Source organism: Lynx rufus, unplaced genomic scaffold (assembly GCF_022079265.1).
Source record: "Lynx rufus isolate CCGP_SWC_20201006 ecotype Redwood Valley unplaced genomic scaffold, mLynRuf1.p SCAF_9, whole genome shotgun sequence".
In the NCBI taxonomy this organism is placed as follows: Eukaryota; Metazoa; Chordata; class Mammalia; order Carnivora; family Felidae; genus Lynx; species Lynx rufus.
Window position 1 is genome coordinate 27,603,376 of NW_025814897.1, and position 23,782 is coordinate 27,627,157.

Below are 23,782 nucleotides of genomic sequence, written 5' to 3' on the forward strand. Positions count from 1 at the left end.
ATTTCTGTTCGTGCAGCCAGGGCAATGAGTTTGGGATACTTGGGTCCAAATAAGGACCAGGGTCAAAGGGTATCAGTGGTGCCCCCAAAGCAATGCAATGTCTTCTGCCATTTTTAATTCTTCCTACTTGGCTTTCTTTGGATTTTGTATTGCAGAGGCACACCCTGGGACCATTACAGATGAGGCTGTGGACTGTGACCTTGGGGGAAATGGGGAGAGAAGGAAGAGGAAATGGGAAGAGGTTGGTGAGGGTGTGAGGAGGAGGAGGTAATGGAAGTTTAATGGAGTAATAAACGATCAAAGTGGGGTGGTGTGCATAGCCATGGGTAGAGCGTAGCTTCAGAGGCCCATGTGTTGGCTTAGAAGGGGCTTCAGGATGAGTGCAGGGGATTCAGGACATTTGCGGTAAACGGTTTCAATCTATAGAAGTGTTTCTCTGTCTCTACCTCTGATCCCAGCCTTCTTTCCTTCATTCCTGTCTGCATTCACAGATCAGAAAATATGAGTCCCATGTACCAGTTCCTGGGAACACAGCAGTAAAGAAGGCAGGCATATTTCTGCTCCTCACATGGCTTTCAGTCCTCTGCCTCTTTGAAGAAAGGCACTCTGAGGTGAGTCATTCTACTTCTGGAACCTAACACTGCCTCTGTGATCTGATGGAGGCTGAGCCAAGTTGCCAGTTGGAAAAAGCACTTGTCCATATGCAGGACAACCGTGGGGCACAGCACAGTAGAAGGCAGGGGTGGATGCCATCAGAAAAGGCAGAGCAACAGTAACTCTGATTCTGCCAAAAATCGCCCTTCAGTGGAAATGGAAAAGATCTAGGGAGCTAATGGCTTATTAAAGTGGGTTGTTTGACAAACCAATGACTCTAGGCTGGAGAAGGCATGAGCGGCCAAAGCACACTACAGCTATCTTCAGAGATCTGAAGGATGTCACAGGGGGAAAGTGGAGAAGTATTTATAATGACTCCAAAGAACACAGTTTGAAATGCTGGCTAGAAGGTATAGGAAAATTAATTTTGGCTTAATATGAGGAAAAACTATCTAAAACATAGCACTGTCCAGAAATGTGTGAGCTGCCCCTTGAGGGAATGAGTTTCTGCCTCTGGAGGTGGACATCTGAACCATCCTGCTGGTCATACTCCAGAACTGTTGGCCACATCAGACAGAAGGTGTGCCTACGTGATTTCCAAAATCATTTCTAATTTGAATGCTTTGAGGTTCTGTGAAACACTGAGAGACTCTATTTTAAAAATCACAACCACTTCTTGGGCATTCTTTCCCCATAGGATTTACTTTTGTGGAGTGGGGAAAACAAAAACAACAACAAATTTCCAAGGCCATTCTCTACTGCCTCTGAAAAACCATCACTGGGCAACTTTTTACTTGAGAGGTTCATCGTAGTGACTCTGGACAAACAGGCCCCAGTGCTTTATAAACATAGGGAAATTGCACAAGCTTGTGAAATCCTGGAAAGCACGTATTGTTCTTGTCTTAGTTTATTGTTCACTTTTAGAAGGTACTCTGAGGTCTTAACTAATTTTTCTTTCCCTTTCTTATTTCGAAGAAGTGGGAATTAAATGGCTGTAGATGAGTTGCAACAAGAATTGTATGACCTGCCTTCTGGGAAGGATGCACAGATCAGAAGAGAAGCTGTCATGACTCAGGTGACCTGGGGTTGCCCTTTCGGGTGGCTATCACCAAGTCCAGACTACCCCGGGATGGCAATGCTAAGGCAGTAGGCTGACTCTGGAGCCCCTGCATCTGCCTGATTTTCTGCAAGTCAGCTGAGCTTGTTTATGGCCACTCCATAGCTTCTGAACCCTCCCAAAGGCAGACTTCAAGCACCATGGGCATGCTGTCTGTCTGAGGCTTGCTATGGCTCACGAGTCTGGCCTGCCACTCTCCTAGGTACCCTTTTGATGAGGTGCTTGCCTCTAGGCCTGTGTTCTGGGGATGGGCCAGATCCTACACATGACTCCTACCTCCTGGAACTTGCCTGAATCTGAGCAGCTCCCCAGATTTTAGCCATTTACTCGTGAAAGCATTAATGAGCACTGCAAGAAGGGTCGGGGTGAGTAACTGGGTATTTGTGCTCTTTACTCTGGAGCCCAGCATTGGAGGTTATTCTGGCTCTTGATGGCCTAGGAGTTCATGCTGGTGCAGCTGGCTTTCCTCCTGGAATAGACTTGCATTCCCTTGGAGGTCTACAAAGCCAAGCCAGATTTCAGGAAAGGAAAGGGGTGTGTCCTTACTGTCAACTTTGATGTATCATGCCCCTCTTTCTCATGCACATTATGCCCCCCAAAACACTGTATTTTTTTTCCAAGCATCATTTCCTCAGTCTAGAGCCAGGGTGCTGTTACAAGATGCTCATAAGGGCCCTTGTACTCACTCAAATACCCTGGTATCTCTGTGATGCAAGTGCCCACTATGGAAAAGGAGAGGCACTGGCCTTTAAAAAGGCTCTCAGGGACTCTAGAGCCAGAAGTGAACAGGGGACTAACAGAATATCTTCCCCAGCATCCTGCCTCCAAAACATAGCTGTATTTTAATGTTCCTCCAGGAAGGAGATCCGGCTCTCAGTCAACGTTTTATGTTGGCCTCTGATAGCCCTTATTAGTAGGCTTAATGCTCCAGAAGAACTCCTGGGCTTCATGGGCCTCCTCTTTGTGTCTGGGTCAGCCTGGCACCAAGCTCCTTCTACCTGTTTGGTTCAACTTTGATTGGAGCCTTAACACTCAAGCTCTTAATGAAATCCTCTTTTTGACTTTTGCTAACTTGTAACACAACTATCATAGCCCTAAGGGTCCCATATGGACTGGATTCTGGACCAAATGCCAAGAAGCATCCCCCAAACCTGCAGGCAAGTGCAATCAGGAAGTATCTCAAATGCCAAATGACCTATTTGCAAGTGGGCGGCCGGGGGTGACCTTACTGGCTGAGCTGGACTGGGCAGGCAAAGGCAGTGCAGTGTGTTCCATTACTTTGCTGTTTGACCTGGTTCATATTTGGCTGGGGCTGCAGCCCAGGCAGCAGGCCCGACTCAGCTGTGTCCTCTGGCCTGCACACAACATCTTTGTCATGAAGCTTGGCAAAGGACTGCTTAATTCTTTCTGTTACTTTGGAGTAGTGGTCGGGGAAGGAAGGCGCTTTGGCTGACTTGTCTGGAAGAATAGTTTGAGGCATGTAAGGTAGGATTTCAGTGTCTGTGGAATTTGATGTTCAGGGATAGCAGAGGGGGCTGGTGATGGTCTAGCCATAGCACTGAAGTTCAAAGACTCAAAGATATACACAGAGATTGAAGAATTCCGCTCAGGCTGGAGATTTGTGCAGGTCAGTCTGGAAAGACTGGTTAAGTCTTGGCGATGATAAATTCCCCAAGGGCAATGACCACATCATGTATTTATTTGAATTCCCTCACGTAGCCCAGCATGGTACTTTGCCCAGAATAGACAAACTAGCTCTATGGTCAAGAAGGTACAGTCTGTATCCAGGTTGCCTGGGTTTGAATCCCTGCTGTGCCATTTAGCCTTGTGACTTGGGCTAGTTAACTGGTCTACTTGCACCTCAGTGTGCTCATCTGTTAAGTGGAGATCATACCTGCTTTGCAAGGATTAAATGAGATGATCACCAGTTAGAATAGTGTCTGGCACATTTGCTATTACTGTTAGACACACAGTAAGAATTGGGTGAATGAGTATCTGAAATTCAGATAGGATTATACTGTGAGATGGCTAAGTTCTTAGTTCCCAGCCCCTGTTCTCTAGTGCTTAACTTTACCCTGGTGTTTGTCAACTAGTTTACACATTGGGGAGTTTTAAAATAATTTAAATCATGTAACCAAGGCAGCTCAGAAGAAACTAGCACATGCACTGAAGTCTTCCCCCTTGAGACAGTTAGCTAGGACCAGCTACATCCTTTCTACAGCTCCATGCTGGGGGGGGGGGCGGAAATGCACAGTTCTCTGTCACTGATGGACTGCAGATGCCTGGGCAGCACTGGGTTCCACTGCTTGTCTCCTCTTGTAACCAGAGGCTGATATTTTGACATCAGATAGTTTGTCAGGGCTGGAGAGGCACCTGGGGCCTCAGACAGAATGCAGCTCACTTATCTCCTCGGAAATTTATACTTAGCCCTTGGCCTTGCTGGCCCAGAGCTCTGGCCACCTGAGAAAGCTGACCAAAGATGACAGGAAATCAAAGGCTATGTCACAAGTCAGCTGTCCAGAGAGCCTGAGGGTGACCATCCTGGGTGTCATGTGGAGGGAAAGACACCCTGCCCAACGAGCCCATATTCACCTTGGGCCAGCCCCAGCCCCTCCTCCTCAGAGCTCTCACCAACAACAATCATAACAAAGCAGTGGGTGCCCAGCTTCCCTCACCCCTTCCCCCAGCACTGAGCTTACTGGTGCTGGTACAGGCCCTGGCCTTGCTTCTGCCTTTGCCAAATGCCTTAGCTTTCCTTAGCCCTGTGCTGCCCAGGGAACATGAGCAGGCTGATCACTGGCCCAGCTGTTGAGAATCATTTTGAGGATGAAAACAATTAAGTTGGGCAAGAAGCCCACCCCCAAATCCTGTCCCCTGCTTTGCACCCTCAGCCCATTTTTTTTATCCCTTTCTGAGTCACCTTTTCTTTCCATCCATAGACCAACTGAGAACACTGGCCAACACTGCACTGGTTCCAAAGGCACCAGCTCAGTCCTGTGGATTTGAAGATTCTGGAGTGCTGGGGAAGGGGTAACTGGACTCTGAAGCATTTCTCCCTTGGGAGGCTGGGCCAGCTTCAGCCAAAGCCCTGGCCATCTGTGCAAGGAACAACACTGCCGAACAGCATGCTTTCCTGGAGCTGTCCTCCCTGCTCTGTGTACAGACTCTTGGGACTGTGGCAACAGATGTGGAAACTGAGGCATGGCTAAGGAAGGCCATGAGCCACCTGGTCATCCACCCCAGCAGCGCCTCAGAGCCTGACTGGACTCAGGCTCTGGAGTCCAGTGAGCTCAGCACTGCATCTGAAGGAATTTGTTGGACAGCTTGAGCCCTCCCTGCAAGGCAGGATCTACTGAAGAAGAATCTGGAACTAGAGAGGCCCTGGGCTCTGCACTCCAGTGGGGGAGCTGGGGAGGGAATGACAGGACATCTTTGGTCACTTCTGCTTCCTGTGCTCCCCACCATTCCTGAGTTCCTCGGAACAGTGTCTGTGACCCCAGCCCTGTTTACCCACTGGTGTACCCCAGGGTCTACAGCCATCCAGGGCACACAGCGGCTTCTCAGAAAATATATCTTGACTGAGGGTGGATGGTGCCCATTTATGGCAGCATCCTGAGGCTCTAGAGCCCTTTCTGTTTCTTTTCCAGAAAGGCCCAGGGGTGGGGGTGGGGGACTTGGGAAGTGAATGCAGTGTATCTCCATGTTCTCAGCCTCACTCCAACCCTCCCTGCCTGCCTCTGCCCCGTCCACAGTGCCAACCCACCACCTTGCCACCCCATCACCATGGCTTCCCTCCCCTTGTTGATCCTTTCTTCATGTTAACAAGCTCATATTCTACCTCACCTTGGTTATTTGCCTCATGTATCAAAGTCTTAAGCTAAAGGAATAAATCTCTAAGATGACTGATTTCCAGCATCATAAGGGAGAAGAAGGCCTGCATTGGGAGGGGGTAACAGTGGGGACTTCTGAATACACAGAAAATGCCTATGAGACCTAGAGCCCCAGCTCCCCAACCAGTCCCACCCAGAACTTCCCATGCTATCTGTATGACACTGGGAGGAAGTGACGCACAGGTTTCCCTGTGAGGCTCATGCTGAGTGTGAAAGCTGATGACAAGGGTTGCAGGGGGAGCTGAACAAAAGCAGCCCAGAAGTGAGTTTCTTCTCAGCATATCACCTTACTGCAGCGACTCCAGGAGTCAGTGAGGGAGGGTGGCCCCGCCCACCTCCGCAGCTGCCTGGGTGTGGCCTGGGGAGTGGGGCAGGCTGGGCCGTGAGACAGATGATTTCAATTTAAGGCAGTATTTGGGGAGAATTCTGTTCCACTCGATCATTTTTCTTCGCGCCCCCCCCACCCCCCAAACTTGATTCCATCAGTGGTGGATGAGAAAGGCCTGTTTCCATAGCAACGCCACTGTGAAAGAAGGAAAAATCAGCAACACAGTGCAGGCTGTTTTCATTTGCAAGCGGGCACTTGGGTGGGTAAAGAAGTGAAGGCCCAGTTAACACTGAGCGGGCTCTGAGCCCCAGATTTCCTAGTGGTTGACCATGTGGGGCCCCAGAAAAAGCTTGGTACATGCGGGAGCACCAAAGATTACATCCAGGGAAACACACCTGTTCATTGCCTGGTTTCCATTAAACCAGCCTGACTTCTTTGGGCTCTAGGCCTGCTGTCCTGTGTTTATTTTCATGGCTGATGTTACCCAACCAGACTGATGAGTCTGGATATTTCTCCTTTTCTTATGTTGTTTCCTGTTTAGCTGACTGTGCTCAATATTTCTGTGCATATTCATTTCCCATCTGATGCTGCCAAAGAGGACTAGGGTTGTTTTCTTATCTTCCAAGCCCATGGCCTAGACATTGTTCCTAATCAAAGGGATCAATCCAAAGGGAGGGGATCTTTGGGAGAAATGAAGGGTTTCAGCTTAACCTCTACACCCTTTTGGAAGAAGCTGCATTTCTTGGGAGAAATTGTTGGCTGGACTTGGTGTCCCAGCCCCAGGCCAGAATGAAATGTTCAGCAAAGGTGTTTCTAGGAGGCTTTCTGCTTTGCAGATTTTCAAGTCTGGGCTTGAGGATTTGGGATAAAAGTGACCTTCACACCTTTCTGAGGTTCTCATCCTGCTGATTTCCTTGGAGATCCATATACCAGCCTAGCTCTGGGCCTGGCCAGAACTAATGGTCCTGGGTCTGGAACTATCCCCAATATAATCTTCTCCAGGGTTTTGCCCTTCACTGAGAACTCCACTGGGCCTTTTAAAGTAGATTAAATCCATATGTTTCTGATTCATTTACACTTAACTCATCAGAATGTTCCCTTTTTTATGAGTGATTTGTTGTCTTAAGATGCCTTTGCAGTCTTGTTTGTAAGTGTTTCTTTTCCCCTTAGAAATAAGATACCATGTATTCTCAAAGCAAGAGTATAGAGGACTGTGGTGGTAGAAATGTAACTTCAGATCTGAATTTTGTTTTGGTTCACAGAGGAAATAAAATGTTTCAGCAAAGCTGTTTGGCTTAAGTGTCAAAAGACTTCTCGTTTTGCTCTGGGCATGGAATTTAGGGAAGATATCCATATCCTTCCTCCTAGGTTGGAAATTCATGTGAGTGCTGTCTTGGAGTAGCAATGTAATCTTGGGAAAATCACTTAATCTCTTTTCTCTTCAAATCTGTCATCTGTAAAATGGGGATGATATTACTCCCTACCTCACAGGACTGTTGTAGTAATAATGTATTTGAACCTGCCATAAAAACAGGAGTCATACAGAATTAGCTGCAATTCCTTTAAACAGTTCCAAGCTCATGCATTTCTCTATCCTTTCCTTCATATGCCATCTCTCTGGTTCACTTCACTCCAATTAATCCTTCAAACATCAGTTCAAACATCATCTATTCTAAATCCTTCCCTACCCTCCAGCCTTGACCACCCAAGAACAGTCCATCAGTTTCTTCTTAGTGTCCCTGAAACATTGTATACATGTCTCTGTGGTCAGGCTCATTGCTTATATAATCTGTCTTCCTCTTTATGAAACTGACATCTTATTGAGGGCAAGGATAGTAATGCTCATTCTTGGTATTTGCAAAGCCCAGGATAGAGTCTTCCTCACAGAAAGTGCTAAATAATAGTTTAAAATAAGGAAACAAAGACAGAAAAAGGCTTGTTCAAGTCCTATTTCTTTATTGATCTTTTGTATGGTTACCTTACCAATTATTAAAAGTGGAATATTAAAATGTTCTACTATTATTATAAAGCTGGCTGTTTCTCACTTGAATTCTGTTAATGTTGGCTTCTTACATTTTGGAGCTCTGACTCCGGGTGCATATAAGTTTATACTTGTCATATCTTTTTGGTGAATCGACACTTTTATCAACATATATTGTCCTTCCTTATCTCTTATAGTCGTTTTTTACTTAAAGTATGTTTTGTATAGCATTTGTATAGCTACCTCAGCTCTCTTTTGTTTACTATTTGCCTGTTATATCTTTTTCCATCCCTTACTTTCAATCTACTTGTGTCCTTAGATCTAAAAATGTTTATTTATTTTTGAGAGAGACAGAGAGAGAGAGAGAGAGAGAATGAGTGTGGGAAGGTCAGGAAGAGGGAGACACAGAATCTAAAGCAGGCTCCAGGCTCTGAGCTGTCAGCACAGAGCCTGATGTGGGGCTCGAATTCACGGACCTTGAGATCATGACCTGAGCTGAAGTTGGATGCTTAACCGACTGAGCCACCCAGGCACCCTACTTGTGTCCTTAGATCTAAAATGATCTGGTAGGCAGCATAAAGTTGGATCCTGCTTTTTTTTTTTTTCCTAATTTTGCCAATCTATGCTTTTTGATTGGGAAATTTAAACCATTTACACTTTTTTAAAGTGATTGGTAGTAGGGAAGAACTTACTTATGCCATTTTGTTATTTGTTTTCTGTATGTATTACAGATTTTTTTAGTCCCTCATTACTTTCTTTGCCTTATTACTTTCTTTGCCTTAGTTGATTTTTTTGTAGTGACATGTTTTGATTACCTTCTCATTTCCTTTTGTATATATTCTATAGGTATTTTCTTTGTGGTTACCATAAGGGTTACATTTAACCATCCTAAAATTATAACAATCTATTTTGAATTTATACCAATTTATCTTTAATTATATAAAAAAACTGTAGTCCTTTATAACTCCATCCCCCCCCAACTTAATGTTACTGACGTCCTAAATTACATGTTTATATATGTGTACCCATTAAAATAGATTTATAATTATTTTTATGCATTTGTCTTTAAATATTATCAAAATAAGAAGTAAAGTTATACAATAAAATTTTAGTAATACTGGCTTTTATATTTGTCCACATATTTATCTTTACCAGACATTTTTATCTTCATAGGGCTTTGAGTTACTTTATATTGTCCTTACATTTCAACCTGAAGGACTCTGCATTTTTGTAGGGCACAGCTAGTGGTAATGTATTCCTTATTTTTGCCTATCTGGGAATGTCCTAGTTTCTTGTTCATTTTTTGAAGGACAGTGTTGCTGGGTATAGAATTCTCACTTGGCAATATGTCTTGTCCTTTAGCACTTTACATATGTGCATCTTATTGCCCTCTGTCGTCCAAGGTTTCTGATGGAAAATTAGCTGATAGTCTGATTGAGGATCCTTTGTACTTGATGAATCATTTTTCTCTTGCTCTTTTCAAGATTCTCTCTTTTTCTTCCAACAGTTTGATTATAATGTGTCTCGTGGGTCTGTTGGGCTTTATCTTCTTTGGAATTCATTGAATTTCCTGAATTTGTAGATTCACACTTTTCTTAAATTTGAGAAGTTTTTAGCCATTACTTGAAATAAGCTCTCTGACCCTTCCTCTCTTCTACCCCTGGGACTTCTTATGGAAGTCTTATGCATAAGTAGTCTGCTAATCTGCTTAATGGTGTTCCATGCATCCATTAGACTCTGTTCCCTTTTCCTTATTCTTTTTTTTCTTTCTGTTCCTCAGACTCAATAATTACAAATGTCCAATCTTCAAGTTCATTGATTCTTCTTGCTGTTCAATTCTGTTGTTGAACCCTTCCAGTTAATTTTTTTAACTGTATTTTTGAGCTCCAGAATTTCTGTTTGGTTCTTTTATATAATTTCTATCTCTATGTTAATATTCCCATTTTGTTCATATATTGTTTTTCCGATTGCCCTTAATTATTTGTGTGTTCCTTTACCTCTTTGGAAACATTTAAGACACTTATTTTCTCATGGTTACAAAAACAAATTGGTGGTTGCCAGAGGCAAGGGCCAGGGATAGGTGAAGGTGGTCAAAACTACAAACTTCTGGTTGTAAAATAAATAAGTCCTGGGTATGTAATGCACAACATGGTGACTGTATTGAATATTTGGAAGTTGTTAAAAGAGTTAATCTTAAAATTTCTCATCATAAGAAAAAAAAATGTAACTACATGTGGTGATGAATGTTAACTACACTTATTGTGGTGGTCATTTTGTAATATATATGAATATTGAATCCTTATGTTGTACACCTGAAACTAATATTATATGCCAATTACTTCATAAAATAAAATAAAATAAAATAAAACACCGTGGCACACACATTATTAAAATTTGAGAAATTCTGCATTCCAAAACACAAGTGGTCCCAAGAATCAGACAAGGGATGTGGACCTATATTAAAAGCAGTTGTCTTTAAGTCTTGTCAAAAATAAAAAGTGGAGTTGTGTACTTTGAACCATGTACTTTGTTCCTTTATACTTTTCTGTATTTTCAATAATTTCTATGTAGTATATATATATATATATATAATTTTTATAATTATAAAAATATCTTAATAAAATATTTATCATAGATATTGCAGGAAATTTATCTACCCATATCATTTTAATGGTTAATTTATTGCATACACTTGAAAGAAATAAAATACAGTTCTCTAAAAATTACACTATAGATTAGGCTTTTCACCAACAGAAACTTTCTTCCACTTTAATTATTCCAAATAAGGATGGGTTACTGCATAAGAATTTCTTTCCCCCAGTCATTTATTTCCTTTAAGAAATAACCTGAAAGCACCTTGCTTGTTTTAGAGGGATTTCATGTATCAGGCGACAATACTTTTCAACCTTTTTTTTGGCAAGACAGAAGAGAATGAACAGGTACTTCCAGGGGCCTCAGGGCATAATCCCTGGCTGCTTGGTTCTCCATTATAACCTAGATGCCCAATTTAGGACCTAGCAAGAGTGAGTAAATGAGTGCAAGAGTGAGTAAATGAGTGCAAAAGTGAGTAAATGAGTGCAAAAGTGAATACGTGAATAACTAATGTGCTTTATGGAGCAGTGTCCAAAAACAATCTTGCTTGAAATTCTTTAAGGATGAAATAAACTCTTCATAGACACATGTACCTTATTTGCACATCTCTCTGAGAGTGAATTGGTAACTCCTAGAACCATTAATGTTCTCAATAGTCAACATACGGGAAAAAAAGACAGTTGTTTTAAAGTCTTTGTCTTGTATTCAATGTTGTATTCTTTGGGGATAATTTCTGCCATTTAATTTTCTTCCTTTGAATGGACCATATTTTACTGCTTCTTTGTGTGCTTATAATTTTATTTTGTTGGAAATTGAGCATTTGAAAGAAAAACTACCTTTTCCAATTTTGCAGACTGGCTCTGTGCTGAGGAAGTTTTTACATAATTAGTCAGGCATGTTCTGAGCCCCTGGATCAGCCCAGAGAGAAAACCTAAAGCCTTCTCAGGTCCATGCATCTTACCTAGGCCTGTGTGTGGCCTACCCCACATACACAGCTACTTGTAAATGTCTTAACTGCAGAGTAGGCGGCTCTAAAAGGACTCATTTCCCTGAAAGGAGAGTCTGAGACAGGGTCATTAAGGCAGGTAACTTATTTGGGATAATGATTCCAAGGTGCATAATGAGGGATAAGCAAGAGTGATAAACAGAAGAAAAAAGCCAATATAAGAATGTTGGGTCAATGCTGCTGCTGTGTACATTAGGGGTTCAATTCTCTTAGACTTCCCAAGAAGCATACAGAATCATCCACCTCCAGGAATTGCCCACAGCAAGTCTGGGAAGCCAGAGTATTTAGTAATTGTAAATGTTGCCCCTGGGGGCACTAACTTCTCCAGCAACTCCTCCTCTGGGCTGCATATCCCAGGTCCAGGGGGGCTCCTGTTTATCTCTGCCGTGGTACCCAGCGGGTAAGGCAGCTGTGGACTCTGCCATTGGTCAACAGTTGTGTGAGATGGCTAAAGTGGTGCTCAAGACAAGTGGGGATGCTCATGTGGTTTGGGCAGGGTCAAAGGTGTTCACAGTATGGCAGTCATGCTACAGCCTCATCAGTGTGTGTGTGTGTGTGTGTGTGTGTGTGTGTGTTGTTGTAGCAAATAAAACTCAACAGTATAACTGCAGAATCTCATCTCTTCTCTTCCTTGTTTCTCTTTCCTTTTTCTCCTTTATCTTTGTTAAATTCCATTTACTTTTTAATTAAAATAACCTAATAATAGAGAAGCGAATCCCATGCTTTTCTAAGCCACTGCTGTCCACATGTTGTGCCCTTGTTTTCCTAGTATCCATGTGGCTGGTAATCAGAGATGTAGATCTCAATCCCAGAGGGAAGTCCTTAGCATATTCTTGGGCTCTTCAAGAATACATACATAACTTTCTGTATGTTAAGGAAGCTGGGGATCAGGGGTCCTCCAATAGCTATGGGTCTTGCTAGTGACTTTGGACTGGCTTGCATTAACTTCTGTATGGGAAATGCAATACAAAGGAGGTGCCCAGCAACACTGCACGTGATGTGCAACCATTCATTATGACTCTTTTCCCTTAGGATTTCTTTTGGCTGAACAGCAAGCTCTCTGGACTTTGCAACTAGAGAACATCACTAACATAACATAAATGCTGGGCAGCTGCTGGGAGCTGGAGATAGCTCATGATGAACAGCTGTGTGAGGTTTGACCTTTGGGGAAAAGCAACACCAAATCCCACCACCATAGGCTGGTTACCACTTGGATTTAGTGCAAATGAGGCATAATGACAATTAAACAGATGTGTTTAGAGGGGAAAAAAATTAAAGAGGCATTTCATTTGGAGTCAGGAGAGGGGTAAAGGAGAGAAGTTTTATGGATGATAAGCAGAGAGAAAATTTCCTAAAACTGAACAATGTGTGAACTATTATGAGTCATTAGCTTTATGAGAGTAGGAACTTTCACTTTTCCTTATATGATTCTGTAGTATTGAAGTAACCCACCCTGCTAGAACACACACACACACACACACACACACACACACACACCTGGTGCTCTGCAAGTGTGGCTAGGTGGAAAAGAAGTGTTGAGAGGAAAGGCTCTGTTCTTAATACAACTGGAGACATTGAGTCAGAGAGTTCAAGAGGCTTGCTGGAGTTGGATATTTAGAGGTAAACAATCAGGCTAAGATGTTCAGGGAAAGGCTGTCAGGACTTGGGCTTTAAATCTTGGGAGAAGATATTTTGGGTTTTAAGATCACTTGAAATTCTCTAAAAACCGCTCACATCACCATAATAAACAATCCATGTGAAAACATAAATCATTAAAGGTTGGAAAGGCAAACATATTTGTGTGCCTGTAGACAGTTGCAAATAAATTTTGGTTGCCGTCCTTAAGCAATGCCAGCTGTGGGTCTGCTTCCTCAAACCAAGATGGACTCCATGAGAAGAAAGGAAAGAAAAAGATACCCCCCGCCCAAGACTCTAAGTGTTTCTGAGGTAAGGCAACCAGATTCTATTATTTTCCACCTCAAATCACTATCATAATTTGGGGCTTATAGTAGTGGCGTAATAAATGTTCATTTGACTAAATGTATCAATAGCCCCAAATTGACTTAGGTTATGCAAATTAAAGTTATGTTTAATCTTTCTACCGAATTCACAAGTTCATTGTGTTTAGAAATAGTTTTTAAGAGAAGTTGACCAAATACCTTTAAACAGCAAACATGCATGCTTTATGGCTCAGCTTAATAATGGAAAGTTCTGGTGAGCCCTGGTGTCAGATCTGAGTTCCTGGCTCCATTGTTTTCTAGATGTTTGACTGTTAGGAAATTGTTTAGCCTCTTGAAAGCTTAGTTTTTTCAATTGTGAAATTTTAGACATTAAATGAGATAATATTAATAGAATACTTAGCCCAGTATTTGTAGAGAGAGAGCAATGTTAATTGTATAATAATAATCAATAATAAATATCTTCCTTTTCCTTCTCCTCCACATCATCTAGAACAGAGGCAGGTGAACTATGGCCTACTTCCAGTTTTTGTAAATAAAGTTTTATTGGAATACAGCTATGTCCTTTTGTTTACATATTCCCTATGGCAACTTTCACATTATGGGGCAGAGCTGAGTCATTGTGACAGAGATTGTATGGCTGTCAAAGTCTAAAATATTTAGTATTTGTAACTTTGCAGAAAGAGTTTGGTGTCCCCTGTTCTAGAAGCAAGAAAGTCCAGGGAGGTGTTTATACATTTCTTGAGCTTAAATTACCAGGAAATCATAGCTTTGATGGGAAGAAACTAAATGAATGATCCCATAAGGCAAAAGAATGCTTCCTCATAGATTTCTGATATATATTTAAGGGATAGAGATGAACAAATACTAAGGGAGAAAAGCGGAATCTTGAATACTTTACCTGAACATTTTACCCAAAGAGAATGAACAGAGGTAGAACCTTTGGCTTAAAGCAAAATCCACAGACGAAAGTAGAGAAAGCCTAATGAGTTAGGGGCTGAATATTTCCATGGGCATTGAATGTGTCTTAAGTTATTTTAGTAAGATAGAAATTTCTGTTTTTGAGTCCAGAGATACAATATGGAGAAGGTCATGGAGCATACACAGCATGGAAGTTATCTGCACACAGTAACAGGTATGGCATTTGTTCCTAGTAATTATCTTTTTGCCTTTAATTCTGTGAGGTAACATAGTCATAGTACTGTGGTGTTCCCTATCTTCAAAAATGTCTTTTCAGACTCATAGCAGAGGAAACAGTTTTAAAACTCACATGGAAGAAAGTAATGACTAAAGTTGGAAAGTTAGCAATAAATTGGAAAGAGAATTTTAAAAGGCCAAAATCAGCACCCCAAAAATTAGGTAGAAATTTCTCTTGGAAGATAAGTTGAGAGACAGAAGAAATAGAAGGGCCTTGTCCAGGGTAGGGGTCTCTCCAAATGAGAGTTCAGTGTAGGAAGGACAACAAGGACAGGGGTTAGAGTTAGCGTCAAGAAACTGGTCAGCCTCCATCTGTCAGCACCATCCTTTGCCAGTGCTGGGGAGCCACATAGGACTGGAGCAAGGATCCCACCATCCTTTGATAAGAGGGCATGTCTCATGGCTCAAGAAGCTATCTTGGAGGACCTTCTTGTTTCCCTCTGATCATCCAGAAAAAAATGACAGACGACCATTGATACCCTAAAATTTTGCTAAATGCATTTCAAAATACCCCACGTATGCCCATTAAAAAAAACGTTTTTTAACTCTTATTCATTTTTGAGAGGCAGAGTACAAGTGAAGGTGGGGCAGAGAGAGGGGGAGACACAGAATCCGAAGCAGGACCCAGGCTCTGAGCTGTCAGCACAGAGCCCAGCAGGGGGCTTGAACCCATGAACCATGAGATCATGCGTGACTTGAGCCAAAGTCAGATGCTTAACTGACTGAGCCATCCAGGTGCCCCTACAGATGCCCATTTTTAAGGGCTAAGTGTGTGAATTCTTAGAGAGCAGGGGCCTGCACTGCAGGATTGGAAATGGTGTAGAAAGAAAAGTTTCCAACGTCTGTACTGGGGCCGAGTGGTGGTGTGAAGTACACATTGGCTCCAGCTCTTCTCCAAAACTAAGACTTCCGTGAGGCACACCCTGTGGGCACATGGAAGTTGTTAAGAAGTCAGTAAGAAATTGATATCCAGAAGTTCTCTAGTATTTATCTTTTGTCTCTTAGATTGTTCTACAATGTATAATAATGACCATGTAAATCCTTGAGAACAGTGCCAGCAGAACAGGTGCTCAGTGCATGGTAGCTATAATTTTCATTATTGAAAGCAAACTAAAAACTTTGATTTTTACTGCTTAATAAAGAAATTCTCTTTGTTTATTTATAACAAACAAAAGGCTCTTAGTTTGAAAAGTCAGAGTAGTGTTCAGATTCTCATTCCTGGAAAACCCTTATCCTAATCACCCCTCTTCCCTCATTCAGTGATGAGCTCCTTATGTGGCAATTTGTAGAAACAGCCACTTCCCAGGACCACTCATGAGTTAAACATGCACTACTCCAATCTGCTTTTTGTTCCTAATTCTTGAATGAATGTCCTAAACTTCCCCATGTGATAATTTCCTCCACCAGCATTTTCTCTCCCAGAAATACTATGTTTGCTTTTTTGTACATTTGCAGGATAAAAGAAATGTAAACATTTAAATAATAACGTATTTTTAAAGGCATAATGGGGTTAGTTTAGGTAAAACAAGCCACCTCACATCATCTGCAGAAGAAATATAATAAGTTTTGGAGTTCATTGGGGAACCAGAGAATATTCAATTTTATGAGAGTATTAAGTTTTTATTGAATTACGTCTTTATTCAAGGCACTTTGGTTCATCTACTGAAATGGGAAGTTTAACTCAGTGATCTTTGGGCTAGTAAAATTTAAACCATGATGAGAATCTTTTGATGAATCAGTTCTTTTAACAAAGATTCTGTTGGGCCAGCTATTGGGTGGTGGCCATTGATTTCTACAAACAGCCAAATTGAGCATGCCTGGTGCCCTGACATGGCCCAAATGCAGTGGAATAGATGGATGGTGAAAGAAGATGCAGAAACACCAGGCTCTAGTTATGGTTTTGCCCCTAATAGTGGAAGCTCCCAAACTTTTCTGGACTTCAGTTTTATCATCTGCTAAAATAAAGTATAAGACTATTGGTGATTCCAAAATGCTGATCTGATGTCAAGCTAGTTACTTAAAACTCCCCAGGGGAGATTGTTTAAAAAAAAAAAAAAAAAGCACATTTCTTCACCTAAATCTGGAAACAACTGTCCATCAGTAGGAGACTGGTTAAATAAGTTATGGTCTATCCAACCATAAGTGCCCTTTAAAAAGCATGAAGTAGATCTCCATGTGCTGATATATAAAGATTGCTAAGTAATATCATATAGTGAAAAAAATAAAAAAATAAAAAACAAAGTGCAGAACAATGGGTATAGTAAAATTCCTCTTGTGTAAGTAAACATGCATATATGGGACATAGACTTGTTTGTGGTTTTTGTTACTGAAGAATATATAAGAAACTGCTCAATGTTTATCTTTATAAACTGCAACAGCTCTACATATTTAAAGTATTACTAATAACAATGATAATGTTATCAGTTAAGGGCTGATTGCCCTTGTCTGTTCTGATGTCTTGTTTCTTTTGTGACCTTCAATATTGATATATTGCTATAATAAGGAGGTAACTTGAATGAGCAGAAAGTGGATCTGAGTTTAAATCATACACTAACCAAGTGATCTTGTGCAAGTAACTTCACTTCTCTGGATCTCAGTGTTCTCACCTTTTAAATGGGATAGTAGGACTAGCTATAAAATTTGGTGGTTCTATTTTAACTTGCACATAGTGTTTATAATCTATCTAAGGAGACACAGACATGCAGAAATACACCAAAACAGAAAAAGGAGTAAAGAACATATACTAACTCTCACCAAATACTTTTTAAAAATATTGAAAATTATTTTTTAGTTTTGGGAGGAGGGGAGGGTCAGAAAGAGAGGGAGTACCCAGAATCCAAAGAAGGCTCCAGGCTCTGAGCTGTCAGCACAGAGCCCAATGCAGGGCTTGAACCTACAAACTGCAAGATCATGATCAGAACCAGAGTTGGACGCTTAACTGGCTGAGCCACCCAGACACCCCAACAAATACTTCAAAGCACTCCCTTCACTAGTACCTTTCTATGGGGAACAGAGGAAGAAATAACCTGTCCTTCGAATATTTTCTAATTTGGTATGAAAGAGAAAACATATCTGCATGAAAAAACTGGAAAATAATATGAGGTGACATATGAACAACCTGGATTTCTTTCATTGTTATGCAGCTCATGTTAAAATATTACTCACCTGAAATTCAAGAAAACCATACTCAGCAGTAAAAGTAAAACCCAAGTCCCTTGGCCACATTTATACTGATCTGTAAAATAAAGGGTTAGACAGATGGTTACTGAGTTCCTTGGCAGTGATAAAATTCCATGATTCTACAATCTCTGAGAGCAGATCCAAACTGAAGAATTTATTTTCCCCTGACACCAGATTCCTCCCTATTCAGTAAAGTCTTCATTTACAATTTAGGACTTTGATAACCCTGTATAACTCCTGTGCACAAAATTCCCCAAAGACAGAGCCAAAAGGAAGGTGCTATATAAGTCAGCCCTATTGTTTCTCTTGGCTCCACCCTGTCTGGGCAATGCAGTTGGACAGGGAACTTAGCTGGGGGCAACCAGGTGGCTGTCTGGCCTGCCTCCTCACAAAGGCCCCAGTGAGCATGCAGACCAGAACATCACAGGGGCTCTGAGCAGGTCAGACTTGACGCCTAACTTGACCCCATCGGCAGCCAGAGTCTGATAAAGACGTGATTGAACTGAGGATTTCTTCCTGACAGTTTAACGAATGGCTATAATTAGGGGGCCTGCACTGAGGGTATGAGATACATAGACTTCATTGTAGGGAGGCTAAGTGCTAGAAAGGTCAAGGCCAAAATATGGTATGAAAGAAGCTCAAAGTTTTCCAATATGAGGGAGAAATGAATTTGTGAGGAAATGGGTTTACTAAGCATGACCAAATGTACCCATTTCCTGTCAGTTCCTGGCCCCAAATTGTCATCAATGGTGAGTCTTTGTAGTGGAGCTTCGACCCTTAAGTTGTGTCTTCCGAGACTAGCTCTACAAAGGTGGAGCAGAGAAGATGCACTTTCTAGCTTGAGAAGTTATAATTGGGAGGTCCCAGGAAGAAATGGACTTCATTTTCTTCTTCTGAAACAAATTAGGAGTGAACGATGAAGGAGTGAATAAATAATAATGACGATGACAACAATAACCAAAACATGCCTGTAGATTTTTAATGTTAAACTTAATCAATATTTGTCATGTCTGTTTATGCTTCATTGTCAAAATGATGATTAATGAAAGTGGCTTTAAGCCTAAAACACTTTCTGAGGCTTTTTAGGCCTTTTTCTTAGAAATAAGAAGTCACAGTGTGCCAGCCATAGTAAGATCCAACTTACAATGATCAGAAATACAGTGAGTAATGGCAATAATGTCCTCATAAAGGAAAACAACAACTCACAATTTGGACAGAAACCTGGGGAGTCAGTGAAACTCCCAACTATGTAGGGGTTAGAGGCTGGACTTGAAGATACACTTACCTGGTCTCAGCACTGGTAAATTCATTTCTCAGTGAAGCTGGTAAAGCAGACATCTTGAAGGATATTAATCAAAGAATTACATAATCCCAGTGTTGGCAGGGATTGTGTAGGCCACAGAGTCCAGAGCTTGCACTGTGTCTCCAATGTTCCTGCCAAGTAGCTGACCTTCCGTTGTAAGGATTCTGGTGACCGGATGCTCTACCAATGCACCGCCTATTCCAGTTTGGGCAGCCACGAGTTCAAACAAAACTCTTCCCAATATTGAGTTAAATCTGTATCTCTCCACCTCTTACTGATTGGTCCCATTGTGCCCCTTGGGGTAGCATAGAATATGGCTAAATCCTTGCTATGTAGTAACCAGGCCTAGGTGCATGATTGGTGGGGCCTGTGCGAGATGAAAACATGGGGCCCCTTTTTACCAATTATTAAGAATTTCAAGATGGTAGCAGCAGAGCATTAAGGCAAGCCCAGGCCCTTCTAGGTGCAGACCTCTGTAGCTGCTCAGGTAACCACACTTTACAGAAGTATTTCTGAGGGGCTGCACTTGGTAGGATACAAACAAGAAAGAACTTCATTTTTCCTCCACTGTGTGTTAAATTCTTTTTTTAAAATGTTTATTTATTTATTTTGGGAGAGACAGAGACAGCACAAGTTGGAGAAGGGGCAGAGAGAGAGGGAGACAGAGAATCCCAAGTATGGTCTACACAATCAGCACAGAGCCCGACATGGGGCTCAAACCCACGAAACCGTGAGATCACGACCTGAGCCGAAACCAGGAGTCAGACATGTCAGACACTTAACCGACTGAGCCACCCAGGTGCCCCATGTGTTAAATTGTTTGATTCCTTCTTCATTTCTGGAGATCCCATAGAATGTTCTGGTCATTTTCTGATGTTAAAAAGTCCAGTGTAATCTTTTACCAAACTCTCCCTTACCCTGTCAAGGCCTGCTTGGGGCTGTGAAGCCTACAGAGACCTGCTTCTCCTCTTTGTCTTGCCACCCCCCCCCCCAGCCTACTCACCCTTCCTGCTCTTCCTGGCTCCTTCAGGGAGAAAGGTGGTAGGGAGAAGAGGCCTCCTTACTTGATGGGTGCAGATGTGACCTGGCATAAGCATCCTGGATGTATGCACACAGTGCAATGAAGAGAGCATAAGAAGAATGGAGAAAGCTGAAAGTAACATCTAAGCTGAGCCCCAACAGGTGGGTAGAAGTTATCCAAATAAAAAAAGGGCCTGTAAGGAGATAGATGTGGGGAATCATCTAGCAGAGGGGATAAATTGTGCAAAAGCTGAGCTTTTGGAGAAATGCAGGTCCTGTATGCACTGCAGGGAAAGAAGGGCTGGAGTGCTCATGGCCTGGGGGAGGCTGAGTGAGGGGGTTCACGGCAGTGAACAGTCAGGGTGGAGAGTAAGTAGGACAAATTCATGAGAAGCCTCCGAAAGCCCTGTGAGGATATGGGAACAGGAAGCCATTGAAGGGTTTCAAAAGGGTTTTGAAATGAGATTTAAGATTTAGTAAAAGCACTCTGGTTTTGAGTGACTGATTGACCCAAGACCAGAGTCAGAGAGACCAGAAGGAGATTAGCTAGGTAAGGGGACAGTAGTCTGAGTGGGTGCAGTAATCAGCATATGATTCAGTGTCTTTGTGAATTTCAGTTCTCCCTCCAGGAAAGGAAAGGGATTTTGTGAGTGTCCACTGTGAGCTGGACACTTCACTCATATCATTCACTTATGTGCCTATAAAAAGTGTGTGTGAGCGGTCTAACTGTACTCATCTTATTTGTAGGTAACTGAGGTTCTGTCAACCTTGGTGGCTGGCCTCCAGTCATGGAGGAGTAAATAAATGGCAAAGCCCGGGTCTGTGTGACCCCTGTTCTTCCTCTCTTTATGGTAAAACGTCACATGCAATCTGGTGAACCATCAGTCCCTATCAGCTTTGGGTCTCTGGCAAACCTACAGAAAACAAACCTCTGCTATTTTTGGTGTCACATGATAAACACACACAGAGCAGGAAACTGCTATTCCTCTGGGACACAACTGCTCCCCTGCAGAGTGCTGGGCACACACAGGCCACTCAGGGCCAGTTCTCTTTCATCTCCGGCCCCAGACCCCCAGGTCCTGCAGCCGCCCCAAGTCCTGCAGGCTTCCAGGTGAGCTGAACCTTCACATATCACTCTGGTTAGACATTTGTTCAGTTATTCTTTTCCACACTCAGTTGTGTTTTATGTTCAACTTGAATCTGGGTTCAAAGTATTTCACGAGGTGGTCTTGGATAATAAACTAAAGAGATCAAGAAAAGCAGGGACATTCTAAACAAATTGGGCCTCAAATCATATAATTTTATGTCATGGTTAAGTCTACAAATACATTCTTGTGTTGCCTTTCCTCTCTGCTTGGGGTCATCATAATACCTCCTTGTTTTTTTAAGTGAGTTTCTGGATATTTGTCCCTAAGACCCGTGCCTTTGAGTTTTGATGCCGTATTTCCCCTGACCCTCCTAGAATCCTCCTCTCTTCCCAGGCTACAACATTTTCCACATCTTCTCATTTCCATTAGTCCATGGCTGTCCCTCTCCGTAAAGGTGTCCCCATCCCTCCACCATCCCCTGACTCCCAGAAAGAAAGACACTTCTCAGAGCACAATTTCAGTCCAAACTTCGGGAATCCACAGAGTTTGTGATGGATAGTGGTGTGGGTAATTTGGGTTCTGTACAGCACAATGAGAATTCTCATCAATTTAGTCCTCATGAGAAGATGGCATTCTGCCCCTCGTCAACACCAGTGGCAAACAAACAATACCAACAAACCCTCTACTTGAGTTCTTTTGGGAAAAAGAAAATTAAAAGGAGAAGGCCTTAAGGAACATTTTCACCCTCAAAATTGAAGTATTTAGCACTGGAAGTACAGCCATTCCTTATGTTGCCGGGTTCCTTGGGCTATTTCTACAAGATCTCAATGTTGAGATAGTTGTTAGAAGTTGTTAGGGTAGTCATTTGGACGTATGACAAAAGAAGATTTTATACAATAGTCTGGGCAAGTTCTAGGCAAGAGGAGAAATCTGCTTTAAACCCAAAGGAATAAATTTCTAATGGTAGAAAATTTAGGTACCACACTAGCAGTGGGTGAAAAATTTTGTACAGGAGGCTCCTGCCTCCCAAGCATTCCAATTTTGTTCTTAGGTGATCCAGACCTTCAGAATTTTCTATCACTTCCATGTAGTTTGTATAAAGGATACAAAGAGTACATGGAGCAGTGGAGATTTGACCCTCCCTAACTCTCAGTGCAAACAGTTGAGCAATTATCTTCAGCAGTAGTGACCATTCCCTGTAGGAACAACGGAAGGGGAGGGGGATTGACTGGGCATTGGCAGATCCTTGAAAACAGGGGCTTGAGTGTTGGAGTCATCAGGGTGCCCTCAGCACAGGGCCGGGGCACTGTGAGACATCTCTGTATGTGTGCTGGCTTCCTCACCAATGAATCTGCAATGGAAAAGAATCAAACCCAAGATCATGGATTCTACCTCTCCAACAAGCAAAAATATGAACAGGGAGAAAGAATATTCTCAATAGAGTTTTCTCCCCAATACCACCAGTTTTTATAAGCATTTCCCCAAGATCCCACAGCCTTCTTGACTCCCCAAAGCTGTAGTGTCATACGAAGCTTCTGTTTTCCAGGCCACAGATGGTATTATTCTCATTTCTCTCTCCTTATTTATTCCATAAAGATTTGGGAGACAGAGTAAATGTAGGTGAAAGTTATGGGCTTTAGCATCAAACACACCTGGTTCCCTTCGTGGCTCCATCACTTGCCAGCCATGAAATCTTGTGAAAATCCTTTAATAACACACAGCCCCTTCTTTACCTGTAAAGACATGATAGCACAGATTACCCCAGAAGATCGCTGTACAGACACTGGGGATGGGGGTGGGGGTGGGCAGGTCCTGTGTTCATCACATCACTCAGGGATTCAGACTAAGGCAGGTCCCATATTGAAGGCAGCTGAGCCGAAAGGAAAAGAGAGTTCTGAGGGGTCTCTCATTAGCCCTGTAAATGGGTAACAGGCCCATTTATGTCTGTTTGGAACCAGTCACATGGTGCTACCCACCACAAAAGACTTGGGAAGTGCTATTCCCACGAGTGCCAGGAAGGCAGAGAGCCGGAAATATTTGGCAATTAGTACCATGTGTAAAGTACCTTGCACTATGACCGGCATGTTCCGAATGCTCCAACCATGCGAGCTGTATTTTAGTTTGGATCTGTTATATATAAAATGATGTTTATGTATCACTTTAGTATATCCCAAATTGTTAAAGGCTAGTAATTAATTCATGTATGATGTTCTCCCTTTCAGAAGTACCTACAGTTTAAAAAAATGTTTTTTAATGTTTATATATTTTTGAGACACAGACAGAAGTGAGCAGGGGAGGGGCAGAGAGAGAGGGAGACACAGAATCCAAAGCAGGCTCCAGGCTCTGAGCTGTCAGCACAGAGCCCGACACAGGGCTTGAACTCACGAACTGTGAGATCATGACCTGAGCTAAAGTCGGATGCTTAACTGCCTAAGCCACCCAGGTGCCCCAGAAGTACTTACAGTTTAATAGAAGACTCTTAGAGACATGATATTACAATTCAAGAAATGAATCTTGCCAGGAACTCA

The 23,782-nt window shown here is 42.3% G+C and overlaps 1 long non-coding RNA gene across 1 annotated transcript; it reads right to left on the bottom strand.

The window, feature by feature from the left end:
- Positions 1 to 21,769: 21,769 nt before the first annotated feature.
- On the bottom strand, positions 21,770 to 23,533 carry LOC124505316 (uncharacterized). The gene is made up of 2 exons (XR_006960615.1): positions 22,907 to 23,533; positions 21,770 to 22,605 (listed from the first exon to the last, which is right to left on the bottom strand). It is a non-coding gene; the product is annotated as an uncharacterized LOC124505316 (long non-coding RNA).
- Positions 23,534 to 23,782: the final 249 nt, after the last annotated feature.